Source organism: Mesoplodon densirostris, chromosome 6 (assembly GCF_025265405.1).
Source record: "Mesoplodon densirostris isolate mMesDen1 chromosome 6, mMesDen1 primary haplotype, whole genome shotgun sequence".
Taxonomy (NCBI): domain Eukaryota; kingdom Metazoa; phylum Chordata; class Mammalia; order Artiodactyla; family Ziphiidae; genus Mesoplodon; species Mesoplodon densirostris.
The window spans coordinates 128397704-128424560 of NC_082666.1; the positions used below are offsets into that span (position 1 = coordinate 128397704).

General features: G+C 45.0%; 1 long non-coding RNA gene and 2 pseudogenes across 1 annotated transcript; 2 read left to right on the forward strand and 1 right to left on the reverse strand.

The window, feature by feature from the left end:
* Positions 1–326: 326 nt before the first annotated feature.
* On the reverse strand, positions 327–4264 carry LOC132491714 (polyadenylate-binding protein 4-like; annotated as a pseudogene).
* Positions 4265–6004: 1740 nt separating this feature from the next.
* On the forward strand, positions 6005–9678 carry LOC132492224 (uncharacterized). Its single transcript, XR_009532788.1, has 3 exons — positions 6005–6089; positions 8710–8803; positions 9627–9678. It is a non-coding gene; the product is annotated as an uncharacterized LOC132492224 (long non-coding RNA).
* Positions 9679–12798: 3120 nt separating this feature from the next.
* On the forward strand, positions 12799–15367 carry LOC132491715 (large ribosomal subunit protein uL22-like; annotated as a pseudogene).
* The last annotated feature ends 11490 nt before the right edge of the window (positions 15368–26857 follow it).

Below are 26857 nucleotides of genomic sequence, written 5' to 3' on the forward strand. Positions count from 1 at the left end.
GACGGCTCCGTCCTGTTCCCACACGTGTACAACCACCTCCATTCTCGACACCCTGCACCAGAGTGGTACGTTTGTTACAAACGACGAACCTACATTGACACACAGTATCCCTCAAAATCCATAGTTTACACTAAATTTCACCTGTGGTGTTGTATATTCTGTGAGTTTTGACAAATGTATAACATCTATCCACCATTGTAGTATCATACAGAATTGTTACCCTACCCTAAAAATCCTCTGTGCTCTGACGTGGTTCTTATTTTTAAACTTTTAACATAAATTATTGATAAAAGATGAAATTTAAGACATAAAGAAAAATAAACAAATCACAGACGCAGCTTAGTGACTGAACATACAGCAAACACTGCATAACCACCACTCGGATCAAGGAAACAGATGTTCTCCAGCGCCACCGACGGTCCTAGTGCACCACTGAGTGCCCGCAGCCCATTCCCTCCCTCATAAGGGGGTTTCTGAGTGCAGATGAGCCGGAGCAAACGTCCACCCGCGCAGCACCTGCTTCCGCTCCTGGCAGGGCGGAGGGGCGCAGGTGTCGCGGCGGCCAGCGTGGGTGCGCTCAGCGGCTCCTGGCCCTGCGCGTGGACTGCAGGCTGGCGTGTCTGCAGAGGCTGTACGGCAGGGTGAGAGATACCCTTGTGGTGGACTTGTAAGGTGCAGCAGCCCGAGAAGTAGCAGCAGCACCCGCAGCACGAGGTGGTAAGTTCTGCAAAGCCGGGGGAACGCCTCCAGACGGGCAGCTGTCAGTCAGACCTTGCTAGGCAGCGCTAGCCACCAAAGTCCACAGCCAAGCAGTCCGGGGCACTCAGACCCAGATGGAGCCAGATGGATGAGGCCCAGACTGGCATATAGCACTTGGCATTCCTTGGAAGCCTTGCTGCCAGCGTGGATTAGGCCTCATCTGTGCTAGATGGTTCGGTGTGTAACACGGAGGGCTTTCCTGAGCCTGTGGAACTGCCGGCACAAAGTAGCCCCCAGAGGCAGGCTGGGACTGATTTCAGATGGCATTGGTGGGGGGCGCTCTCATCCCTGGCACGCGCTGCTTACACTGGTTGGTCAGGTGAGCCTTTCTCTGGTCCAGGGTGACACACAGTGGCTTGGAGCCCATGACGCATCCACTCAGTGACCGCTCTGCTTGCCTCTTGGGGGCATGTGGAGCAGACAAAGCCAAACCCTTGCTTCTCCCGTCCTCCTGCGTCCCCCTTAGCACTGGTGATTGATCCAAAAGGAGGAAACTCTCCCTGAACTTCTCATCATCACTGGTGTCATCCAAGCTCTTAATGTAGAGATTCACCCCCTGACAGCGACTAATTCTCTGCTGTTCCAGCGGTTCAAATTTCCACTTTAGGGCTTCCCTGGTGGCGCAGTGGTTGAGAGTCTGCCTGCCGATGCAGGGGACATGGGTTCGTGCCCCGGTCCGGGAAGATCCCACATGCTGTGGAGTGGCTGGGCCCGTGAGCCATGGCCGCTGAGCCTGTGCGTCCGGAGCCTGTGCTCCACAACGGGAGAGGCCACAACAGTGAGAGGCCCACATACAGCAAAAAAAAAAAAAAAAATTTCCACTTTAACGGGGCCTGCTGATTCACTTTCTTCTGTGCACAGCCGCACGGCCGAGGAAAATGACTTTCCCACTGATTGCTTTTCCATTTGTCTCTTTCAAGGCCTTATTGGCATCCTGGTGTTTTTTGTGACTCACAAAGCCAAAGCCTTTGGATTTCCCGCTGGGATCTCTCACTTACCTTGACGCTTAGGGTATTTACCAAAGTGGCTGAATAGCTCTTTCAGTCTCTCACCATCCATCTCTTCCCCAAAGTTTTTGATGTAAACGTTGGTGAATTCCTTGGCTTTGGCTCCAAGCTTGGCTTCCCGCTCTTTTCGAGACTTGAATCTGCCCACAGACACTTTGTGGTCACTGAGGGTCATGCCCTTCGTCTTCTCAATGGCTTTGTCAGCAGCCTCTTGGGTCAAAGGAATGACCCTTAGGGCCGGTCTCATCACACCCTACCTTGCAGGACAGAATGTTTCCAAAAGCAGAAAAAGAATCACGAAGTGCCTTGATATGTATAGATTTGCCCAGGTTCTTGATGAAGACGTTTCCCACGCCAGGTTTTCTCTAAGAGGGATCCCCTGAGGCCACGTGATACGGGTCAGCTTTCCCTTACTCACATCAAAGTTCGTGGTCTCCAAGGCCCACTCAGCCGGCTGCTGGAAGTGGATGCAGGCAGAACCCAGGGAGTGGCCCACACAGACGGACAGCACAGGCCCCGCGGGGCTGAACTTTGCTCACAGCGAGGCCTCAGTGATGTGCGAGTGCAGGTTACCCACACACGGGGGGCCATGGGGTAGCTGCTGGCAGCAGCGCTTATCTCCCCAGCCCCGACCGCTCCCAGACCTGCCAGGAGGACTTCTTAGCGGGACCACACAGGACAACAGGGGCTCTGCTTGGAGCCGTGGCTTGAAGCTCAGAGAAGCTGGAGGGGGCTCCGAGGACCAGAGAGAGGAGTTCAGGGCTGGCTCCCAAGAGACTGCCAAACCGCAGGCTCGCAAGGCTCATATGGCCCTCCCTGAGAGTCTGTTAATTTTCAGTTGTCCTGGTCTGAAGCAATGGACAAAGGATTAATCTCCAAAATATACAAACAGCTCATGGAGCTCAATATCAAAAAAACAAACAACCCAATTAAAAAATGGGTGGAAGACCTAAATAGACATTTCACCAGAGAAGACATACAAGTGGCCAAGAGGCACATGAAAAGATGCTCAGCATCACTAATCATTAGAGAAATGCAAATCAAAACTACAGTGAGGTATCGCCTCACACTGGTCAGAATGGGCATCATCAAAAAGTCTACAGACAATAAATGCTGGAGAGGGTGTGGAGAAAAGGGAACCCTCTTGCACTGTTGGTGGGAATGTAAATTGGTGCAGCCACTATGGAGAACAGTATGGAGGTTCCTTAAAAAACTAAAAACAGAACTACCGTAAGACCCAGCAATCCCACTATTGGGCATGTACCCTGAGAAAACCATAATTTAAAAGGACACATGTACCCCAGTGTTCATTGCAGCACTATTTATAATAGCCGGGACATGGAAACAACCTAAATGTCCAATGACAGATGAATGGATAAAGAAGATGTGGCACATATATACAATGGAATATTACTCGGCCATAAAAAGGAATGAAATTGGGTCATCTGTAGAGATGTGGATGGACCCAGAGTCTGTCATACAGAGTGAAGTAAGTCAAAAAGAGAAAAACAAGTATCGTATATTAACGCATGTATGTGGAATCTAGAAAAATGGTACAGATGAACCTATTTGTAGGCCAGGAATAGAGATGTAGATGTAGAGAATGGACATGTGGACATGGGGGAGAAGGGGAGGGTTGGACGAATTGGGAGATTAGGTTTGACATACACTACTATGTGTAAAACAGATAGCTAGTGGGAACCTGCTGTAGAGCACAGGGAGCACAGCTCAGTGCTCTGTGACCACCTAGAACGGTGGGCTGGGGGGGTGGGAGGGAGTTCCAAGAGGGAGGGGATATACATATAGCCGATTCACTTCATTGTACAGCAGAAACTAACACAACATTGTAAAGCAATTTTACTCCAAAAAAAAAAAAAAAAAGAAAGAAAATGTACCACCTGAGATCAGGAACCATTATCCTTCAAGTCTCAAGTGAAATGCCATTTCTTCAGGGAGCTCCTTCCTGATCAACTTATATTATTAACCCATTTGACTGTCCGTTTATATTATTCTTCTCAAGGTCCCAGAATGGAGTTACTCTTTCCCAATGACTTCACATCACCTTGTAATCACTGATCAGAACGAGGACTCTCTCCTCTCGTCCCTTGTCTCCATTCTCGTTCCCTCCCTTCCATTCTAATGTGGCTGGTATGTCTTTAAGTATGAGGGTGGCTTTTAACAAGATGTAGCATTGTTTTCCTGTGTGTATTTAAAAATTTTAATAAATGTCACTATGCTTGGGCTCCGGTGTTTAAAATTACAGCAGCCCGGGTAAGAGGGAAACCAAATATACGTAGGCGCCAACTCGGCAAGGGCAAGCCCTGGGCGCATCCGCCTGCCACGCCAAGTAGAAGCAAGGCAGCGCTGAGGCGTGGTGCGCGGACACACGGTGGGCGAACATGTATGTGGTGCGCGGGCACGTGGTGGGCGGACGCCTGGTGTGCAGACGCGTGGTGGGGGGGACACGTAGTGCGCGGAATCGTGGTGTGCAGACGCATGGTGTGCGGACACGTGGTGGGCCGACATCTGGTGCGCAGACGCGTGGTGGGCGGACACGTAGTGCGCGAACGCGTGGTGCGCGGACACGTAGTGGGTGGACGTCTGGTGCGCAGACGCGTGGTGGGCGGACACGTAGTGCGCGGAAACGTGGTGGGCACACGTCTAGTGCGCAGACGCGTGGTGAGCGGACACGTAGTGCGCGGAAACGTGGTGGGCGGACGTCTGGTGCGCAGACGCGTGTTGGGTGGACACGTAGTGCGCGGACGCGTGGTGCGCGGTCACGTAGTGGATGAACATCTGGTGCGCAGACGCGTGGTGAGCGGACACGTAGTGCGCGGAAACGCGGTGGGCGGACACGTATTGGGCAGACATCTGGTGCGCAGACTCATGGTGAGCAGACACGTAGTGCGCGGAAACATGGTGGGCGGACGTCTGGTGCGCAGACGCGTGGTGAGCGGACACGTAGTGCGCGGAAACGTGGTGCGCGGACGCGTGGTGGGCGGACACGTAGTGCGCGGACGCGTGGCGCGCGGTCACGTAGTGGACGAACATCTGGTGCGCAGACGCGTGGTGAGCGGACACGTAGTGCGCGGAAACGCGGTGGGCGGACGCGTGGTGCGCGGACACATGGTGGGCGGACATCTGTTGCGCAGACGCGAGGTGAGCGGACACGTATTGCGCGGAAACGCGGTGGGCGGATACGTGGTGCGCGGACGCGTGGTGGGCGGACACGAAGTGCGGGAAAACGTGGTGGGCGGACGCCTGGTGCGCGGACACGCTGTGTGCGCGGGCGAGGGCGGCGGGCGGAGGCGCGGGGGCGCGGGCACGCGGGCGGCTCACCGCTAGCCTTCCGGTCGGGGACCAAAGGTCGTCCAGGTGCTGGAAGCGTGCGAAAGTGACTTCCCCGCGGGTTCTTCGGGGAGGATTCGCTCTCCCGCCCGCGTCTGTTTTTATATTTTAAAGAGTTTTAGGGATTTTAAAAAACCTTTCTTTCTTTTTTTTTTTTCTTCAGGGTGCTAGGCGTGAAAGCAGCGGAGGCTGCCGCGACCCGGGGCGGAGAGAGCAAAGTATACGTGCTTATCAGTTATTTGCTATTATTGTCTGCTACGGAGGGTGACCTTCTGTTATAAATATCATAGGGTAGTCACCCTACGCAGGAACAAGAGAAGGTTTTTCAAGACAGGTAAGCGGTTAAAAAAAAAAGGCGCATAAAGTAAAGAAGCCGTAAAAGTTGCATGAGGTTTGTGGCATAGCAGAGCTTGAGGCCCATGAAAGACGTGGAAATCGAGTCTCGTTGGATGGGGAAGCTCAAAGAAAACTCACTGTGTATGTGGGGTCCCGTACTTAAATTGGGCGCTCCAAATGGGAATAAATGAGAGAGAATGGTTTCTTTTACGATTCCTTCTCAAAGTTTTGTACTGGTGTAAAGGCAGGCCATGTATAGTGGAAAGAACACAGCCCTTGGCTTCTGCTAGAATGGGTTGGCCTCTGGGCTCTGCAACTTACGAGTTATGTGATATTGGCTAGGTTACCTAATATGTCTGAATTTCGGGTTCTTCATCTGTAAACTGAAAAAAAATGTATCTCTTCATAAGGTTATTGTAGAGGTAAATGGAGATGACAAATATAAAATACAGGGACTGTGGGTTCTTGATTGTTCTTTTCTTTTTTCAATCAGGAAAAGGGAAAAAAAATGTGTGGAAAGTGGCTTGGCCTTGTATGTATAATATTATAAGTCAAAAGAATTGTGAGAGAAGAGGGATGAGAAAAGAACAGGAGCGACTTTGGCAGGCTGGCCCTTCCCTACTGCACTGTGGCTCTTCAGTAAGTCTTGTAGAACTGTTTCTCTGTCAGTTTCATCCCTTCTGCAACGCCTCTTTGGCCTCCACTTGCCTGACCCTGATGGAATAGCTGAAAATCTGGTTGTTCTAGCAAGCACACACCTTTCTTTCTTTTTTTTTTTTTTTTGAGGTACGCGGGCCTCTCACTGTTGTGGCCTCTCCCGCTGTGGAGCACAGGCTCCGGACGCGCAGGGTCAGCAGCCATGGCTCACGGGCCCAGCCGCTCCGTGGCATGTGGGATCTTCCCAGACCGGGGCACGAACCCGTGTCCCCCTGCATCGGCAGGCGGACTCTCAACCACTGCGCCACCAGGAAAGCCCAAGCACACAGCTTTTTCATTGGAAAAAGTTTAGGTGAGGGTCAGGGATGGATGACCCTCAGAAAATATCTTTCCCAGGTGTGCTTCTGAGGGTACTGCTTTGCCAGGGCTCCCCAAGGGATTCCATCCCTATTTCGACAACAGAACCCTTATGTTGCTGCAACCTTGTTTGATGGTTCTCTTTTGTGGTGTACGATCTGCTGCACACCTCCCTTCGTGGACTGCGTAATGCTCAGTGTATTCATGTTATAATGAATACTTTACCCAGGATCAAGTTGGAAGAGATTCTGTTTCCTATAGTGAAAATCCCTGGGATTAAAAAAAAGTCCTCCTATCTCACTAAGAAGATACCAGTGGGCACACACAACTCCTTTCCTTTTAACTTCTGTGGTTAATCTCTGGGGCTTAGGAACGCGGGAGTAGGGAGGGATGGTGCCTGAGGTTTTGACCAGGAGCCCAAGGTTTCACAACAGAGCACTGGATCGCAAGGTTTATAGATGCATTTCCCTGGACCAGCCTCCTCTTGCAGGATCTTTGCCCCACATCCAGCTCATCCCTAGAGAATCCGTGGAGATGTCAGTCCCGGGGAAGGCCTGAGACCTATTCCCGTGGCCCAGCTTAACTTACACCCATCCCCTTATCTGGAAGCACACGTGCCAAGAGGAAGACCCGGGTCAATGCAAGGAGGTGGCCTCCCATAGCTGATGAAGGGACATGGTTCAGACCCTAGAACTTCCCAGTGGAAGATGGGGAGACCCTTGTTTCAAGCTGGGCTGGACGGTTGGGGCTTCAGTGTGACCCATTCTGCCATATAGAGCTGATAGGAGACTCCATTGAAGTCAGAGGGTAGGAGTGCATTGCTGCCCTCTCCTTAGCAACTGGGGGACTTCAGACTTTTTCTTCAGGCTGGTAGGCCCAAAAGCAGTGGAGGCTGCAGCGACTGGGGGCAGAGGAACAGGAACAAAGGGTCTGAGCACAGCAGCTCCTCTGATACCTGGCAAAACTTGACCTAAATCTTGGTTCTCCTAGGGCATGGTCCAGAACCTTCCACTCTTTTTTTTTGCGGTACGCGGTCCCCTTACCCGTTGTGGCCGCTCCCGTTGCGGAGCACAGGCTCAGCGGCCATGGCTCATGGGCCCAGACGCTCCGCGGCATGTGGGATCCTCCCGGACCGGGGCACGAACCCACGTCCCCTGCATCGGCAGGCGGACTCTCAACCACTGCGCCACCAGGGAAGCCCAACCTTCCACTCTTTTACTATGTTCTTCTGTTTGTTGGGGCAGGACTTAGAGTGAGGATTAAGATCATAGTTTCAGTGTCTCTAACACCCTGAAAGCTCTGAGAGACAACTTCAGACCAAAACCCAAGTCCAAACCCAAGTAGGAAAATCCAGCTGGTTACATGTAACAGCTCCTTCGATATGAGGATAATGAAGAAATCACTCTCTGGACCTGGAGGAGTTCAGAGAGGAAAGTGGGGTCTGGTTGTCCCAAGTGATCAAAGAGACACATCTGCCTGGAAGGGGCTGTGTGATCAGGTGAATCAATTTATTGCCTTTAGCAAGATTTGATTATGTTTGGAGTCAGGACATTCTGTGAGGAGATACTGGCTGGGAACTGGTCCCCTGCCACACGCAGGGAAGAATGTTCTCAGTACCTTCTTTCAAGATCAGATGGCCTTGTGCCACTGGGACTGATGCCCAGAAGTCCCCAGGGCTAGTTTGCCTTCTTCCTTCACTTCTGCCAGATTGCCTAGAGAACATGATTTTTTCCTTTGGGCATTGAAGTCTTTGCCCCATCCTCAAATTTCTTAGCACACTTGTTGCTAACCGGGCTGTCCTTATCTCCAAGGATTTCTATGAGGGGCTGTGGAGAAAGGCAGTTCTGCACCACTGGTCATGCGCCTGGCATGTGACACATATTCAGCCTTACTCATAAGTATGGGCAGATCACCAGCCCACCCTTCCCTTACTCAGACTCATATCTGTAAGAAGTGAGGCACAGACCCAATGTGGGAAAATACGGAAGGGCCAGGATCACTATGGGTGTGGAGGAGAACTGTAGCATGGGGCGTGGAAGTAGAGCGCTCTAGAGAGCAGGAAAAGGGGGATATCCAGTTCAGTTCCATTCAGTGTGGCCAGCATTAGTGGCACTTTATGCCGGGCACTGTGCTGGGTTCCAGGGACGTAAAGAAGAGAGAAGACTCTGCGCTCACAGTTGCATGGGCCATAGGTTATAATTTTAATATGATGAGGTAAAAGCTGTTCTACACGATTTATGTACAGGGTGCTACGGAAACTTGGGGCATGAAACTGAGCTTTGAGGGAAGCAGGGAAGGACTCCTGGAGGAGATGATACTCTGGAGCAGAATCTTTAAGGGTAAGTAGGGATTATCCAGGAAGTACAAGAAAGAGGGCTCTAGGAACCATCAGTAGATCCATGGGATTGGGGGAGAGAGGTATAGGAAAGTTTGGTGTGTGCCAGTATGAAAGCACATTTATGAATCACTGGAACATGGGTGGTGGTTACAGATAAGGCTGGAGAAGGAGGTGGAGCCAGGTTACAAAGGACCATGAGTGAAAATTTATTTATTTTTTATTGAAGTACAGTTGATTTACAGTGTTCCACGTTTACAACAGAGGGATTCAGTTATACAAATATGTATTCTTTTTCAGATTCTTTTTTTTTTAACTTACTGAAGTATAGTCGATTTACAATGTTTCAGGTATACAGGGAAGTATTTAAGTAATACATAAATGTATCTATATGTCTATTCTTTTTTTAAACATCTTTATTGGAGTATAATTGCTTTACAATGGTATGTTTCTGCTGTATAACAAAGTGAATCAGCTATACGTATACATATACCCCCATATCCCCTCCCTCTTGCGTCTCCCTACACCCTCCCTATCCCACCCCTCTAGGTGGTCACAAAGCACCGAGCTGATCTCCCTGTGCTATGTGACTGCTTCCCACTATGGGAAGTGGGACTGCTTCCCACTTCCAAAGCTATGTTGAATAAGAGTGGTGAGAGTGGGCAGCCTTATCTTGTTCCTGATCCTAGTGGAAATGGTTTCAGTTTTTCACCATTGAGGACGATGTTGGCTGTGGGTTTGTCATATATGGCCTTTATTATGTTGAGGTAAGATCCTTCTTTGCCTACTTTCTGGAGGGTTTATATATATGTATCTATTCTTTTCAGGTTCTTCTCATGGTATTAGAAGATATTGAATATAGTTCCCTGTGCTATACAGTAGGTCCTTGTTGTTTATCTATTTTATGTATAGTAGTGTGTATATGTTAATCCCAAATTCCCAGTTTATCCCTCTCCACGTGAGTGAAATGTTAACAACTGTAGACTGAATGTATTATAGAGGCACTCCTGAAGGGAGTGTGAGGAAGTGGGAAGGTCTGACTTGTCTTTTGGATGGACCCATTGAGCAGTTCTGTGTGGGATGGATGTCGGGGCAGGATTAGAGTTAAGGAAATTAGAAGGTTGTTTCAAGTGTTCAGTCATCTCATTAGGCAATGCCTCTGTTGGCTTATCCCTTACACTGAAACATTGCTCAAGCTGGTAATGTCCACTATAGAACTATTAATAAGAAAGTGATATTGTACAAGCGAAGCCTATGCAGATGTTGAGGGGAGAGGTAATACCAGTATGTGAAGAAGAGTGGTCTGACTCTGGGGTACTCATTACACTTGTGTATTTGCCATAATCCAGGGTCTGTTTCTTGGTTTTCCACTCTCCCGAAGCACATCCATCCCCCAGGGTCTAGATTCACATAAACCAGGCTCATCAGATTTATTTACAAAACATGTATCATAATATATTGATCTATGATGAGAAACAGTCATCACGGGGTTGAAATATTCTATGTCAAGTGGGTTGCAGCAAGAGTACTTTGAGCCCCTCATGCTCTGCTGGAGGATGGACACGGTTGGAGTATTTTATGATCACGATTACAGTGATGAGGGGTGGCCAGAGAATAATGCGTTTTATTGATACGGGTTTGAAGTCCACACATCTTACATTGGTTTTCCTTGGTTTGTGTCCTAATACATGCTTCCTAAAGTTGAAATAATATTAACTTTGAGGCTTATGTGGTAGATGGAGTACATGTCCATACCTTATATCTATCATCTTTTTTTTTTTTTTTTTTGCTGTGGTATGCGGGCCTCTCACTGTTGTGGCCTCTCCCGTTGCAGAGAACAGGCTCCGGACGTGCAGGCCCAGCGGCCATGGCTCACGGGCCCAGCCGCTCCGTGGCATGTGGGATCTTCCTGGACCGGGGCACGAACCCGTGTCCCCTGCATTGGCAGGCGGACTCTCAACCACTGTGCCACCAGGGAAGTCCGAGATTATTTATTTTTAACCAGTAAACTTTATTAAAAAATGTCTAAAGTTAATCATTATCTTCATCTTTTTCCAATAATTCAAAGACTTGGGAATGTTTTACTGCAGTAGTTTTCTGCTCACCTTTCATGTTGTGTTTAATATTTTAATTTAACCTTGTTTTTATACCTCTAAATTACTTATTTATGTATTTTATTATTTTAATAGTTGTTGCTTATAAGTATTCTCTGATGCAAATAATTTCCTTATTAATGGTTTTTCATCTTATTTCTTCTCTCTGGGCTTAATTTACCGCTTTATGAAGTGCATCTTTTAGTAATAGTTTTAGTGATGATTTTTATTAGTTACAATATAGTTGATGTACCATATTATATGAGTTTCAGGTGTACAACATAGTGATTCACAATTTTTTAAAGGTTATACTCCATTTATAGTTATTATAAAATATTGGCTATAATTCCTGTGTTGTACAATATATCCTTGTAGCTTATTTTCCACATAGTAGTTTGCACCTCTTAATCCCCTCCCCCTGACTTGCCCCTCCCCGCTTCCGTCTCACACTGGTAACTACTAGTTTGTTCTCCATAGCTGTGAGTCTTGTTTCTTTTTTGTTATAGTCATTTGTTTTATTTTTTAGATTCCACATATAAGTGATATCATAATGATACTTGTTTTTCTCTCTCTGACTTATTTCACTTAGCATAATACCCTTCAGGTCCATCCATGTTGTTGCAAATGGCAAAATCTCATTTCTTTTTAATTACTGAGTAGTATTCCATTGATTACATATGTATATGTTTATGTGTGTGTGTGTGTGTGTATCCATCCCATCTTCTTTATCCATTCATCTGTTGATGGACACTTAGTTTGCTTCCATATGTTGGGTATTGTAAATAATGCTGCTGTGAATATTGGGGTCGTTAGTTCCATTTTTAATATTTGAGGAACCTCCATACTGTTTTTCATAGTGGCTGCACCAATTTACATTCCATCAGTTGTGTATCAGGCTTCCCGTTTCTCCACATCCTCATGTGCATTTGTTATCTCTTGTCTTTTTGATGATAGCCATCCTGACAGGTGTGAAGTGATATCTTACTGTGTTTTTTACTTGCATCTCCCTATCTTTTCTCCATTGAGTGTTCTTGGCTCTCTTGTAAAGTATTAGTTGTTCATATATGCATGAGCTCTTATTTCTGGGCTCTTATTTCTGTTCCATTGGTGTATATGCCTGTTTTTATGCCAGTGCCATACTGCTTTGATTACTATAGGTTTATAATACAGTTTATAATTAGGAAGCATGATGCCTCCAGCTTTCTTGTTCTTTTTTAACATTATTTTGGCTATTTGGGATCTTTTGTGGTTCCATATGAATTTTAGAATTGTTACTTTTATTCTGTAAAAACTGCCATTGGCAATTAGAATATCACCCCTTTTCAACCCTTGATGAATTAATGGATCTGGGAGTTAAGTATCAATGATTACTGAAAGCACAAAAAGAGGCACAACCAGATATTATGAGATTTTTTTTTAAATTTTATTATTTATTTATTTATTTTTGGCTGTGTTGGGTCTTCATTGCTGAGCGAGGGCTTTCCTCTAGTTGTGGCGAGCAGGGGCTACTCTTCGTTGTGGTGCGTGGGCTTCTCATTGCGGTGGCTTCTCTTGTTGCGGAGCACAGGCTCTAGGAGCGTGGGCTTCAGTAGTTGTGGCACGTGGGCTCAGTAGTGTGGCTCACAGCCTCTAGAGCGTGGGCTCAGTAGTTGTGGCTCACGGGCTTAGTTGCTCAGTGGCATGTGGGATCTTCCCGGATCAGGGCTCGAACTCGTGTCGCCTGCATTGGCAGGCAGATTCTTAACCACTGCGCCACCAGGGAAGCCCTATTATGAGATTTTGATGAAGAGACACAAGAAAACTTGTAGTTCTGGTAAAGGGATTGAACCTGAGCCTGACCAAGCCTCTGGATCCAGCTGCCAATCTCCAGGAAATATGAGGACAGAGGTACAAGTTCAACCTCACCATGAGTGAGTACATAGTCAAGAAAATCCAGGTTGTGGGTACATCTGCAGGTCAGGTGTCCTAGGCTATTGAACAGGTAAATTGTAAGAGAGCAGGAGGGAGAACACACAGATAAACAGAGACCAAAAGATATAGTAAAAAAAAAATGAGCAAAATGAAATTTTAGTTTTGTAAGATTTGTAAATTGTAGCTTGCTCAATTGATTGGCATAAATAGAAAGAAATTCAGGGACGTGATTACAATAAAAGTCAAGGGTTGTGATAACTTGCGAGGGTTATGATTGAGATGGGGGTATAGAGAGGTATTTCTTGGGTGGCTACAAAGTTGTGTTTCATCATCTGGGTGGTGTTACTATAGGGTTAAGCTTATAATAATTTGTGAAGCCCTACATTTGTCTTTTGGGTTTTTTGTATATGTGTTATTTATGTATTTTACAACCAAAAGTTTTATTTTTTTGATTCCTTTTCCAGTAAGCGGCCTCAGGTGACCTCTAAAAGTGGTTCGCTATTCACTTGACCCAGAAAACCCCACAAAATCATGCAAGTCAAGAGGTTCAAATCTTTGTGTTCACTTTAAGAACACTGTGAAACTGCCCAGGCCATTAAGGGTATGCATATCCGAAAAGCCACCAAGTATCTGAAGGATGTCACTCTAAAGAAGCACCGTGTGCCATTCCGTCATTACAATGGTGGAGTTGGTAGGTGTGTCCAGGCCAAACAGTGGGGCTGGACGCAGGGTTGGTGGCCCCAAAAAAGTGTTGAATTTTTACTGCACATGCTCAAAAATGAAGAGAGTAATGCTGAAGTTAAGGGCTTAGATGGAGATTCTGTGGTCATTGAGAACATCCAGGTGAACAAAGCCGCCAGGATTTGGTGCAGGACTTACAGAGCTCATGGTTGGTTCATCCCACACATGAGCTCTCCCAGCCCCACTGAGATGATCCTTACTGAAAAAGAACAGATTGTTCCTAAAGCAGAAGGGCAGGTTGCGCAGAAGGGCAGGTTGCACAGAAGGAAAAGAAGAAATGCTGCAAAAAATAAATGTAAATAAAAGTAAAAAAAAAGTTTTACTTTTTTAAAAGAGGGGATTAATGACAAAGAAGCATAACTTAAGAGATGGGTGGGCATGTGCTAGGAGCGTGGCTGGAAGGATAAGACTTGGCAGGAGAATTGACACTTATTCCTCTGAAGAAGAAGGAAAAGAGGAAGAATACATATATATTTATAGGTATATGGTTGCTTATTGAGTGAGGTGGGTGGGAATAGGGTGCAAAGGTAAATGACTTAAGACCCTCTGACGTTTATTTTTTTCTGGAGCAGAAACCAGATCACTTGCTGAGAGTAGGACAGGCTCTGGTGGGCGGTGAGGTCAAATAGCATCTGAAGTGAAAGGAATGACCTAATTTCTACCCTCAGCTTGCTTGCAGGATTGTGTGATACTCTCCAGTGGCGTTCAGAAGCCCAGGAGTAGAAGCAGCTCTGTGGCTGACTTTTCTTCTGTGTAGTGTGATAGGACAAAAAAAAATGACAATTAGTGTCCTAGAAAAAAATTGTTTGATGTGATGTCATTTGGGTCATAGATATTACCCAGGAAGATGTTTGTCATGGGTTAAACTGTGCAAAGGTGCTGGAGTCCTGACCTCTGGTGCCTGTGAATATGACCTCATTTGGAAATAAGGTCCCTGCCGATGATCGAGTTCAGGTGGGTCCTGATCCAACACGACTGTGTCCTCATAAGTGGGCAGAATTGGACACAGGCACAGACACATGCGGAGGGAAGACAATGTGAAGACATAGGGGTAACACCGTCTCCAAGCCATGGAATGCCTGGGGCTACTGGAAGCTAGGAGAGAGACTTGGAACTGATCCTGCCTTCACAAGCCTCAGAAGGAAACAACCCTGAAGGCAGCTTGATTTCAGACTCCTAGCGTCCAGAACTGTGAGACAATACATTTCTGTTGTTTAAGCCCCCCAGGTTGTAGTGCTTTATTATGGCGGCCCCAGGGAATTAATGCAGTGCCCTAGAGAAAAATTTGTGTTTGGTTGATGTGATGTCATATACATGTGATGTGCGTGGTGCACGCTCTCGTTGAGCTTGTAGTCAAGTGGAGGAAGCAAATATTAAATCCAGAAAAACATAAGTGTGCTAACAATGGAAAAGGACCCTGTGATAAAAACTAACGAGGGAGAATGTGATTTAGCTGTGGAGCGTTCAGGAAAACTTATTCTGTGGAAAAGACTGAGAACATCTCTTTAAATGAGTAAATGTTAGGTGAAGGTTGGGGGACGGCGATGCAGGTTTCCAGGATGTGCGAATAGCCTCGGTAGAAGCTGTTGGGCATGTGTTTGAGAACAGTGAAGTCCAGGGGTTGGACCAGGGGGAGGGGTGGGCAAATGAGAGGAGTAGGGCTGGGGAGGCAGTCGGGGGCCAGTCGGGGAGCTTGGCGTCCATGTAAGCAGCTGGAACTTCAGCCCATTAGGAAGACGGTGAAAGGTTTTATGCGTGGCAAATGCGTGATCCAGTTTCAATTTTATAAAGGTCACTTTGATGACTACGTGAAGGACGAATGATAAATACGTAAAAATGACACAGGAGGCCGGTTAAGGGGCCACTTAGTCGAACGACAGATGGTGATGCCTCGAGCTGCGTGGTGGTCGTGCAGATGGAGGGGTGGGTGGGAGTGAGCTGACTGGTGAGGTTTGTTGAGCAATGCGGTGCGGGTGGGGTGAGGGAGAGGAGGTGTCAGATCATGTCTGGGATTGTTGTGGAAACTGCATGGGGCTGTTAGCAAATGCTCTTGCCTGTTCCATGGTGTGTGGAGCCTCAACAGATGAATAGCCTCCAGTCACCAAAGGCTGCTGGGAAGCAGCATCCTCCAGAGGAGAACCCTGCGTTTCACTGGAACGTAGAGGTGGAAGGGTGTGCTGGGGAGAAGGTATAAAGTAGAAGGAATTGGGGTTCTGGAGGGCCCCGTGGTTAAGAGTGGAGTTGGAGGCCAAGGAGGAGGGCTGGAGAAGGGGAGATCAGAGCCAGATGAGGTGAACAAATGCCTTTCTGGCTGTACTTGTTGCTTCGGTCTGGAAAGTGGTTCTCGTGTCGCTAAGTGCACCCATGCTCTCTTGATCATTTCCCCAAACTCACATGTTTCACCTTTTCTGTACTGAATGATTGTTTTGCTCTGCGGTTCTTTTAGGGTCTTGCACAGCTCTGTAAGGGCAGTCACATCACAGGCTTCCTGAAGCTGGAAGGCACGAGGCCACCAAAGCGGTACACGTGCAGGTGAGTTTCCATGAGGCGCCAAGCACGTGGGATGGAGCGATGGGGGGTGGGTTGCTGCCCCGGCTCCGCTGCTCTAGTTGGAGGAGCTGCGTCTCTACGGCCTGTCCTACGGGCGAGAGAAGTGACGTCTGGAGAGGCGGAGCAGTGCCGTGTTGAAAGCTCATCAAGCTGAGTCCAGATCTGAACTCGGATTGCCTGATTCTGGGTTCCATATTCTTGATAAAGCTCAGACAGAGGTTTCGTGAAGCTTAAAACACGTTGAAAACTGTCAAGTAAACTGTCAAGTACTCTGACCTTCAGTCCCTCAAAGCAAGAGTTCTAACACGAATTCTCTGTAGATCCCCCAGTGCCCAGCATGGAAGACTCATGTTGATGGTATTATAGGGCTTTGCCCTGCTCTTTGGGAAGCTCTGATTTCCCTAAATGGATTGTAGCCACACTAGAACTGGGCTGGAGCATGCTTTAATTCTTCCGTATGCAGGTGTCACGTTAAGTTGGGTTGCTGTCATTTATGATCTGTATAAACTTGAGCAAGTCATTTTTTCCACCTGAGCTTCATGTTCTTTGCTTTTAAAATGGGAGAGTAATATCTACCTGGGGTTTCTTTTTTTTTCAGGGTGAGAGATTGAAAACAACTGTTGAAAACACTTTGTCAGCTAAATAAAGTAGCCTTACAGTTCTCTGCACACTACAGGCATTTGTTAAATGGATGTACTGTAAAGATACAAGGAAGCCTACACAGCATCCTTCCAGGCCATTAGGGCTGTTCCCACGGTGAGAATGCAGTTTGCAAGTGGCGCTCAGGAAGTGTATTTTAATGGTGAGACATCATGTTCAAAGTCAGACTTTTAGTTTATTGAACTGCTCAGTGGAGCGAGCAGATGTTCTTGTTCCTAAAAGGTTCACTAGTCACGCAGCTCCCTGTGTCTCGAGAGCTACATATAGAGTGACTGTCCCCTGCCGTCAGCTGTCTTTTTGCTGATTGGTTCAGCTATGAGGAGCTCACTCTTGGTCCCTGTGGTCCTAGTCTTGCTCTCCTGTGTTCCCCCAGGTAAAACGGAATCCCCTCCCTGTGGAATTACGAACAGTTAAGGGAAAGTGGGTGTGACGTCCTATAAGAGTGGGGAGGAAGCTGGACTCGGATGAAGGAAGTTGAAACAGGGAGGGATGTGAGCAGACATGGATGCTCCAGGCCGTTCTAGGGGACGGAGATAAATGCTAAGGACACATAGTATTTCAAAGAAGAAATTGGTTCTGGATTTTGGTCTGGGGAACCTGTGAAGTTTGCAGGGAAAGTTGGACTGGTGGTATTGGCAGCGCAAAAGTGTGAGACCTTTAGAGGACAGGTAGGCTTTGGGAGTGGGAAGGGGGCTGTTCCTTTAGGACTCTTAGAACTTGCACTCCCAAGTCAGTTACCTGGGTTATTTTTTCACACGTTTAGAAACCAAGGCAAGCTTGATGCTGAGCAGCATCAACAGAGAGAGCAGGTTGTTCCAGTGTGTTAGCTTAAAGCAGGATGGGATCCTATGGAACATGAGTTTGAGGGGCTCAGAATTTATGCCCTCTGGACAGAAACCAGCAACTTGACACTACTGAAGAGGGTCCACTTAAGTCACTGAAGTGGAGGTTCTCAGACTTTGCTTGTGGTTTGCTAAAGTCTGCAGAAAGCTTTTACCCTTTGCCCCGAAGCTTCATATTCTAAAGGTATCACTTGAGGGCCAAAGGTGAAGTATTCAGAGGGCAGGTGAGGATTGTGTTGAGATCTCTGCCACTGTCCTGGATGGCAGGACCTCTGGACACATGGTGTCTCCACTGGACTCCTTTGTCCTCCAAGAGGTGCCCCAGGGCTAATGGGCATGTGAAAGGCAAATTTGCTTGCCAGTGGCCTTTGGTCATACCACATTGATTACTCTCACACCCATGGGCCAGCTGGGTGGAGAGACTGATAAGGCTTAGCAAAGAAGAGTGGGTCATTCAGTAGGGTGACTCAGAGCCACCTTCACCCTCTTAAACTGCCTGCCTTACCACTCCTCCCCGACCCCTCAGCTTCCAGAGGCACCCCAGTCTTAAAGTTAGGAAAAATACTAGCAATTGATTTAGATGCATGTTTCAGGTATTTCAAACCATTTCACGCTCGTTACCCCACAGGATGCTTTCAGCTACCCTGTGAGTAAGCCTGGGCAGGTAGTCGGGCACGGAGCAAAAAGTCCAATAGAATGTTACTGGGGAGCCAGGCCTAGAACCACGGGCTTCTGTGATGCTGTGTTCGTGATCTGTCCTCCTTCAAGCCGACGCCTGGTAATCTCAGACTGCCTTGCTGCTATCCTAGACCCTGCATGTCTCCTGGTATGAGGCCTCGACAGGCTCCTTGGTCTACTTTGAGGTGTAAATGTTTCTTCCATAACAAATACTCCCAAGCGAATCTGGCCCTGTTTACCTGTACATAGTTGTTTAGTGATTCATGTGAGTCGGGACCATGGGAACTAAGGATTCATAATAGGGTCTGTGGAAAATAACTGCAGAGCAACTGAAAAAGGGGCACTCAGCCATAACATGACTGGGGTCTTCGTATCCTGTCCAGTTTACAGTTAAAAAGTTTTAAAGTAAAGCCTTCAATCTAATTTATCCATAGCTTTATGACCCTGCAAGCACTGTGCATTTATTTTTGTTTTTGTTGGCAGTTAGAAGTGGACGGAATACATACATAAGAAGATTGTTTCATACCTGCTGGCGAACAAAAGGTGTTTGCAAGAGATCATGTGGAAGCGATGAAGTATTTCATATTTTCTGTGAAGTGGCAATTCTGTGCTGCATTGACAAAAAGTATTTGCCTGTAACGGTTGGGAAATAGTTGTATATGAGGCCCCTGCTGACTTCCTCAGATGTACCATCCCATTAAAATGATGCCTTTAGCTGATGTTTTTGTGTTGGCTATGTTTCTCTTTATTTAGAGGCGTTCATTGTCTCTCCCATGGAAATAATCATATAATCAGAGTAGTGTAAAAATCATAAGTGAGCCTCATAATGAATTTCACAAATTTAGCATGTCCATGTAGCCTGAACCCAGATGAAAAAAAGAATGTAATGATATTCCAGTCACTACGAGTCACTACTCCACAAAAGACAGTCCGTAGCCTGACTTCTAATACCATGACTTCTGCCACCTGTTTTTGAACTTTATATAAATGGAACCATACAGTAGGTGCTCCTTTGTATCTGACTCCTTCTGGTCTACATTATTTCAAGGACATTTATTCTTATTTTTTGATGTAACTGTAGTTTATTCATTCTCCATGTTGTATAATACTACATTGGAGAATAGGCCACAGTGTATTTGAAAATTGTAATATAGATGGTCATTTGTGTAGTTTTCAGGTTTTGGCTCTTTTAAATAGCTCTGTGATGAGCATTCTTATGGATGTTTTTTAAGCCTTATATGCAAGCATTTCTGTGGGTATATACCCAGGAATGGAATTTCCAGTCATAGGCTGTACATGTATTCAGTTTTAGTAGATATGGCCAAATTGTTTTCCAAATTGGTTGTACCAGTTTACAACTCGCACCCACAGTGTCTGAGAGTTCTTGTTGCTTTACATCCTTTTCCACAACTATTATTATCTTCCCCTTTTTTCCATCTAGGAGGTATATCATAACGGCATATGCATTTCACTGATGGCTAATGAAGCTGACCCCCTTTTCACTTGTTTATTGGCCATTTAGATAATCCTTTTTTGGTGATATACTGTTCAAGACTTTCATCTATTTTTCTACTGGATTGTCTAACTTTTTCTACTTGGGAACCTCCTAAGGAACGCTCATTATTTGACATTGGCAATAATAAAGTGAAATTCGTATTGAAAATATTGATGTTTAAATATGGAGTATGTTATAGTTTACAAGGCACAGTTACAGAAATGTTGTACTGTTTAGTATGACCAGACCATCAAAATGTTTTAGTTCTTAAGTATTTTTAAATTTCATTAACCTAAGCAAGATAAATCACTTGAGTTAATGACACTTCAACCCCCTTCTTTTTTGAGTAGGTTTTCGGAGGAATTAAGTCGATGAGAGAGAGGCAGTGCTTCCAGCATGACGGGGAGAGGAAGAATAGATTTGCTTCTTTTTTTTTTTTTTTTTTGCTTTTACTACTTTTTTTTTTTTATTAGTTTCTGGTTTATAACAAAGTGAATCAGTTATACATATATATATGTTCCCATATCCCCTCCCTCTTTTTTAAAAAACAGAAACAAATCATTGCACATATAGCTAAAGCTTCACTTTTTCATGCCTTTTTCTTCCTTCTTTGGAGATTACTGTCATCCTGAAGTTGATATGAATCATTAATATGCCATTTTCACCCTTCTATTTTTGGTGACAAAATTGTCCTAACTCCTTTTTTTTATGTTTCAAAGCGTATCTAATTAGGTCGAACCATTGATAAGGTTACGGAAAATTGAAAGAGCTATGTTTTAAAGACCGGAATTATCCCAAAAGACACAGTTTTTAAAAAATTTATTTTATTTATTTTATTTTTGGCTGCATTGGGTCTCCGTTGCCGTGCGCTGGCTTTCTCTAGTTGGTTCGAGCAAGGGCTGCTCTTCGTTGCAGTTCACGGGCTTCTCATTGCGGTGGCTTCTCCTGTTGCGGAGCACAAGCTCTAGGTGCGTGGGCTTCAGTAGTTGTGGCACGTGGGCTCAGTAGTGCGGCTCACAGCCTCTAGAGCACGGGCTCAGTAGCTGTGGCTCGCGGGCTTCGTTGCTCAGTGGCATGTGGGATCTTCCCGGATCAGGGCTCGAACCCGTGTCCCCTGCATTGGCAGGCAGATTCTTAACCACTGTGCCACCAGGGAAGCCCCACATTCTGTTACATTCACTTAGTGGTATATTTTAAGCATATTTCCTTGTCCTTAAGTTTTTTTCTACAGCACCATTTAAAATTACATAGAAACACTATCTTATCCCCTCTATTGTATGAAATACAGATTTCCACCTATTTTTTTTTATTATTTAAAAAAAGTATTGTAGTAACACCTTCCCAGTCACAATTTCATTTTCCCTTGCCATCAGGAAAGCAGTACCATGATAATTATTTCCTTGTTTTTCTTTATAGTTTTCTGGCTAAGTAGGCCACACCCTTAGTGTTCTCTTCTGACTACTTTCTCATTTTTTATAATATGGATAGGCTGATAATTTTCAAAATGTTTTAAGTTCTTTCCTTTCTGTTATCAATTCTGTCGTTATATCATTTCTCTCTTCTAGCATTTTACTATAAGCAGTCAGGAGGAACCAAGCTTATCTACAGCGTTTTGCTTCAGTTTTTCTTCAGCTGAAATTCCAGTGTCATCACTTTCAAGTTCTGCCTTGCACAATACAGCAGGACATGAGCACAGTTCCGCCCCATTCTATGCTACTTACCACAAAGACCACCTTTCCTCCAGCTTCCAATAACATATCCCTTATTTCTGGCTGAGATATCATCTGAATGGCCTTTTCCATCCATATTTATACCGACATTCTATTCATTACTTAGGTGTTCTCTGTGAAGATTGAGGCTTTTTCTGTCACTCTCCTCTTTCCTTTCTGAGCTGTCAGTACAATCTCCTTTAAAGTTTGGTTCTTAGCAACGTAGGGTGTTTCTCGCATGTACTACAAAGCTCCTCCACCCTCTATCCATTACTTAAATTCAGTGCTGCTTCTACATTCTTAAGGGTTTGTTAGAGCAGCACTCTGACTTCTCGGTGCCAATTTCTGCTTTATTCTGTTCGGGCTGCTATAACAAAAATACCATAGGACGGGCGGCTTATAAACAAGACATTATTTATCTCTTACTGTCCTGATGACTGGGAAGTCCAGGATCAAGGGATGAGCAGATTCAGTGTCTGGTGGGAGCCTGCTCCCTGGTTCATTTACAGCTTCTCCCTTGTGTCCTCACGTGGCGGAGGGGGATAAGGGAGCGTTCTGGGGTCTCTTTTGTAAAGATACTAATCCCATTCATTAAAAGCCACACCTTCATGTCCTAATCACTTGCCCAAGCCCTCACCTCCAGATACTATCACATCGGGGATAAGCTTCAACATATCTTTTCTTGTGTGGTTATTCTCAGGTTTTTTTGTTTCACCTTGTTGCTAAGATTTCTTACACGGACTCCAGTACTCTCCCAGAGCTGTTTTTGTTCCTGGATAGCTATCTAATTATTCATCATTGTTGGGGGACAGAGGCTGGGTCCTCCACGTTACCTTTTTGGTCACCAAAAACCGAATCTTATAATCCTGGAATAAGTCCATCTGGATACTTTAATGTATTACTGGATTAATTTGCTGTTTTGTTTGAAATTTGTGCTTGTGTATTTATGAGTGTAATGGCCTGGAATTTCCTTTCTCATAGTGTCCTTCAGGCTTGGCCTCAAGTTTATTCTAGCTTTAGGAACAAGAAGGTACATTTTCCCTCTTTTCTCTATATCTTGCAGAAATGTATACAATTAGTATTTTTCTATATATATCTCACCTAGAAGTTAATCTCGGCTTGGAATTTCCTTGTGGGAATGTTTTTAATTAAAGGATTCAATTTTAAAAAGTTTTAGGGCTATTTAGTTTTTCTGTTTTCTCTTGTGCTAGTTTGGTTAAGTTGTTTTTTCTATAGATTTGTCATTTTAATCTAAAATTTTTTAATTTCCATTTTATTAATATGTTTTTCATCATTTCTTTCAGATTTCTATTGAGAGGTGAAGGGAGCAAACCTATTTTCTGATTTCAGTCTTCTAATTTAAGGCTATAATTGCTATTTAAATAGTATGTTAGCTGTACTCCACAGTTTTTGAAATGCAATATTTTTGTTTTTTAGTCAATGCAAAACGTGTCCAGTTTTCAAGTTTTTCTTCTTTGACTGAAGAATTATTTAGGTATATATTTCTTAATTTCAAGAAGCATGGTGTATTAGTTTCTTAAAGTTGCCGTAGTAAAGTATCACAAACAGGATGGCTTAAACAAGAGAAGTGTATTGTCTCAGAGTCCTGGAGGCTGGAGATCTGAGATCAAGGTTTTGGCAGGGCTGTTTCCTTCTAAGATAGTGGGGGAGAATCTGTTCTGTCCGCTTCCCTTGCACAGGTTGCCCCGGGGTGGGAGGGGAGCAGTAGTAGGATCCCTGTATGGCTGAGAACAGCATGGAAGTAGGGAAGACATAGGTATTCCCACCTGACTTTCTGGCAACCTGGAATGATAAATGAGTAGCAGAATTATCCCGTACACTAAAGAACAAGCCTCCCCCAAAGAGTTTTAATAATTTTATTAAGAATAAGAGGAAACTCAGCAGCTGTACCTTGACTAGTGACTAGAGACAAAGTAAGAAAGAGAATGTCCTAGTAATGTCAACATAATCAGGGCTCTCCCGGCTGCCTCACCACTCCTCTGAAACTTGCAAGTAACTTGGAGAAGAAAGAAGCAACTCTGAATCGACTGAGTTTACATTTCTGTGACCAGGTAGAATGAGGTTTGCAATAGGAATTAAGTTCATTTATAAAAAATAAAGTTACACTTCTGCAGATGTGCCTAGTGGACTAATAATCATATCCTGTCCGTGACTCAGACTCCTTTACACCAAACATTTCTTGGCCGACTCCCTGAACTCCCAACCTGCTTTCTCTTCTTGGCCTGTTTTAGTGACCCGCATTGCTAACCATCTGTTTTCCAGCTTTGAAACACCAGTATCATCTTTCATTCCTTTTTCTCACTGTATCATAGGGCCACTACCTTCTGTCAGTCCTCCTTCTGAAATCCATCCTGAGTCTCTTCTTCTTCTTAGTCCTCACACCAGTGTTCCAGTCCTAGATGACTGGAATATGATAATGTTGCATAAATACACTGTTTTTATATAAGATTATACCTCTCATAAACAGAAAGTATACCTTAGTTTCAAAACCACATGACATTTTAACAAATATCCATTTTATCCTGAGACTGCAAAGAATGATTCAGTACATTCACAAAAGCTATAGAGAAGATCACATTCTCTGGTACATATGTTTAGAGCTCACGTTGGGGTCAGGTGCTGCTTAAGAACTTTACATATGACAAACTCGTATAATCCTCACAACACCCACCATGATGCAGGTACATGGGTGTCCCATTATATAGCTAAAGAAACTTGAGGGTAGAGAGAGACTAAAGAACTTGCCCAAGGGCGAACAGTTAGTAAATGGTGGGGCTGGGATATAGTACTACAGATGAAATAACAATGTGGGGATATAAGTTGGGGAAATTAATGTAAAAGTAGACACATGAAAACAGAGTGTAAGCTTCTATAAAATATGTACTTTAACCTGACCACCTACACATATAATTATCATGAGTTTCCTTTAGCCATCATATTAGTTCTTCTTATGTAGACAAGGGAGTTTTAAACATTTTAAGTTTCCTTTCCCGGAGCCTGAAGAAGATGGAGTTAGACTTTTCACCACTTCTTTTTTTCCTTAAACACATTTTTCTTCCCTCTGCAGCAGATGCTCCAGCGAGCACAGTATCTAACTGCATATTCATTAGTATTGCACTTCATTCTGCAATTAGAGTATCCTCAAGGACATCCTTCAGGAAAAAAGAAGCTTCTGGCTTTGAAAAGAAAAAGCATTATATTACTTGTTTGTATATGTTAATATCTGAAGTGTTTCATAATAAAACAACAATGATAGAGAACCTTCCCAGAAAAAATGACCAAAAAGAATGCAGGAGAGAAAAGTGGAGGTACTGAATAAAGAAAAATAAGGAAAACTAAGGGTTTCTTGTGTAGCGCCGTAGGTGAGGCAATGGTTGACAAGGGACTGCGTTTTTGGTAAAAACTATCACAGCATATTTCTGCCTGAAATTAATGACCCATGTAGGGGTGGGGATTCATGATTCAGGAAAGAATGTTTAATTTCAGAAGTGAAGTCCCTAAAGAGTGGGGATGAAATCTAGTGTATAATACAAGTGGAGGGAGTGATTAGAGAAGACATGAGCTGGTTCCATTGGCAAAATTCTCTGGGTTGAAAATGGTTTAAATCAGTATACATCCGAGCCAGACGCAGGCAAGAGGAATGAACAGACTAATCAAGTCACAATACTGGGTGGTGGAACAGTCAATTCCCAAATTTTCATTGCTGCAACATGATGCAGGATGTGTGAAATGGAGCTTGGAATGTCCATTTCCATAAGCACAGTGGGTCCCTACAGCATGAAGCAAGCACTTTTTGGCTGGTGTGCATATAGCCCCTGGTTTTGCTATAAGCATGGTGACTTCTTTGGTAAAAGTAGCATTTTCTGTATTTCAGAAGTCTTTTAGCCTTGAAGCTATCCTAGAATTCAGAGAAGATTTCCTTCTTTTGACTAGTGTCACATTTGACCTAAGATTCATGAAGTATTTTTCAGTCAGACTCACTGAAAACAGTCAGCTCTTCAGGACTCCTACTCACCACCCCAAGAGCTGCTCCCCTATCCTGTTTGTAAAGAAATAGGTCTCATTTTCCAAACCAGGATCAAAGCAATTCAGGAAGATACCCATGTAATTAAATTCAACAAATACTTACCGAGTAACTTCTGAGTCTAAAACACTTTGCTTCATTTGGTGATGACTTACACATTCCTCTTGCGCTGTGTTAATATATTTATATGCACTTGTTGATTTCTTGCTCAGTGAATAGTTTTTGCTTGTTTTAATAGAAAAGACATGAGTAAGAATGCCAAGTTTAGAGACTGCAAAGTGCATTCACATTCATGATCTTGTTTGGTCTTCATAATTTCTTAGACGCCCTTACTCTGGGTTGAGTAACTTTTGTCAGTACCAAGAAGGAAGCTCCTTTCTGCCATGGCTTCCTCTGGGTACCGCTTCCACTCCTAATGGAATGTGACATTATTTGAGCAGGTCCTCCCCAGCTATTGAGGCTTTGCAAATGACATCTTGAGCTAAATCAGGGATGGAGGGTCGGTGGAGGGATGGGGGATTGAGGTCCTGGAAGAGGCAAACTTCACCGCCTTAGCCTAAGGAGGGCCAGTGAGGGGGTGAAAGCTCTGGGGATGACTTTCCCTAAGCCTGGGTTCAGGTTTTGTTCTCCTCTGAGGTTGCTGGGGCAGTGGCATCTGGGAACAAGCCTCTCCCAGTACCCTAAAAACTCACAAAGGGGTCTTCGGGTCATTGGGGAATGTGCTGGTTCCCTATGACTACTCCGTTTACTTAAATCTGACTGGCTGGGGATCTTTCGCACCTCTGATCGTGAAAAGCTTTGGAAGCCTAGGTTACGTTGCAAAGGAATCACATTTATGAGCACACATCGTTGAGGTCCCTTATGGAACAGTAAGGGCTGAATTTTCATCGAGGCTTTGACATTTTCTGTAAAATTGTTTCTCGTCCAGGCAGATCTGGAGCCAGGAGATGGGCTTGGAAGGCTGCCCAGGGAGCCCAAGAACACTGGGTAACTCATGGGCTGGTAGTCAGGGACATCAAAGGAAAGGTCAGAGGAAGGTTCATTGCACTTGGGGTGGGTTGGTGGGCACCAGGTGAGCGTTGAAAGGTAGCTTATCACCAGATTGCTCAGGGCCTCAGTAGAGAAAGATAAAGCACTTTGACAAAGGCCTTTCCTTAAAAGAACACAGAGGAGAAAATCAGATAGCTATCAAGCTATCAAAGTACAAATTGTTACAACAGAAGGAGAAAGGAGTTAATTTTCCATGAGATAATAAATTAGACTTAGGAATTATTGGGTTTTACTATTGAACTTAGCTCTTCAGAAAGTCAATAGATAACTCAGATAATTTATAA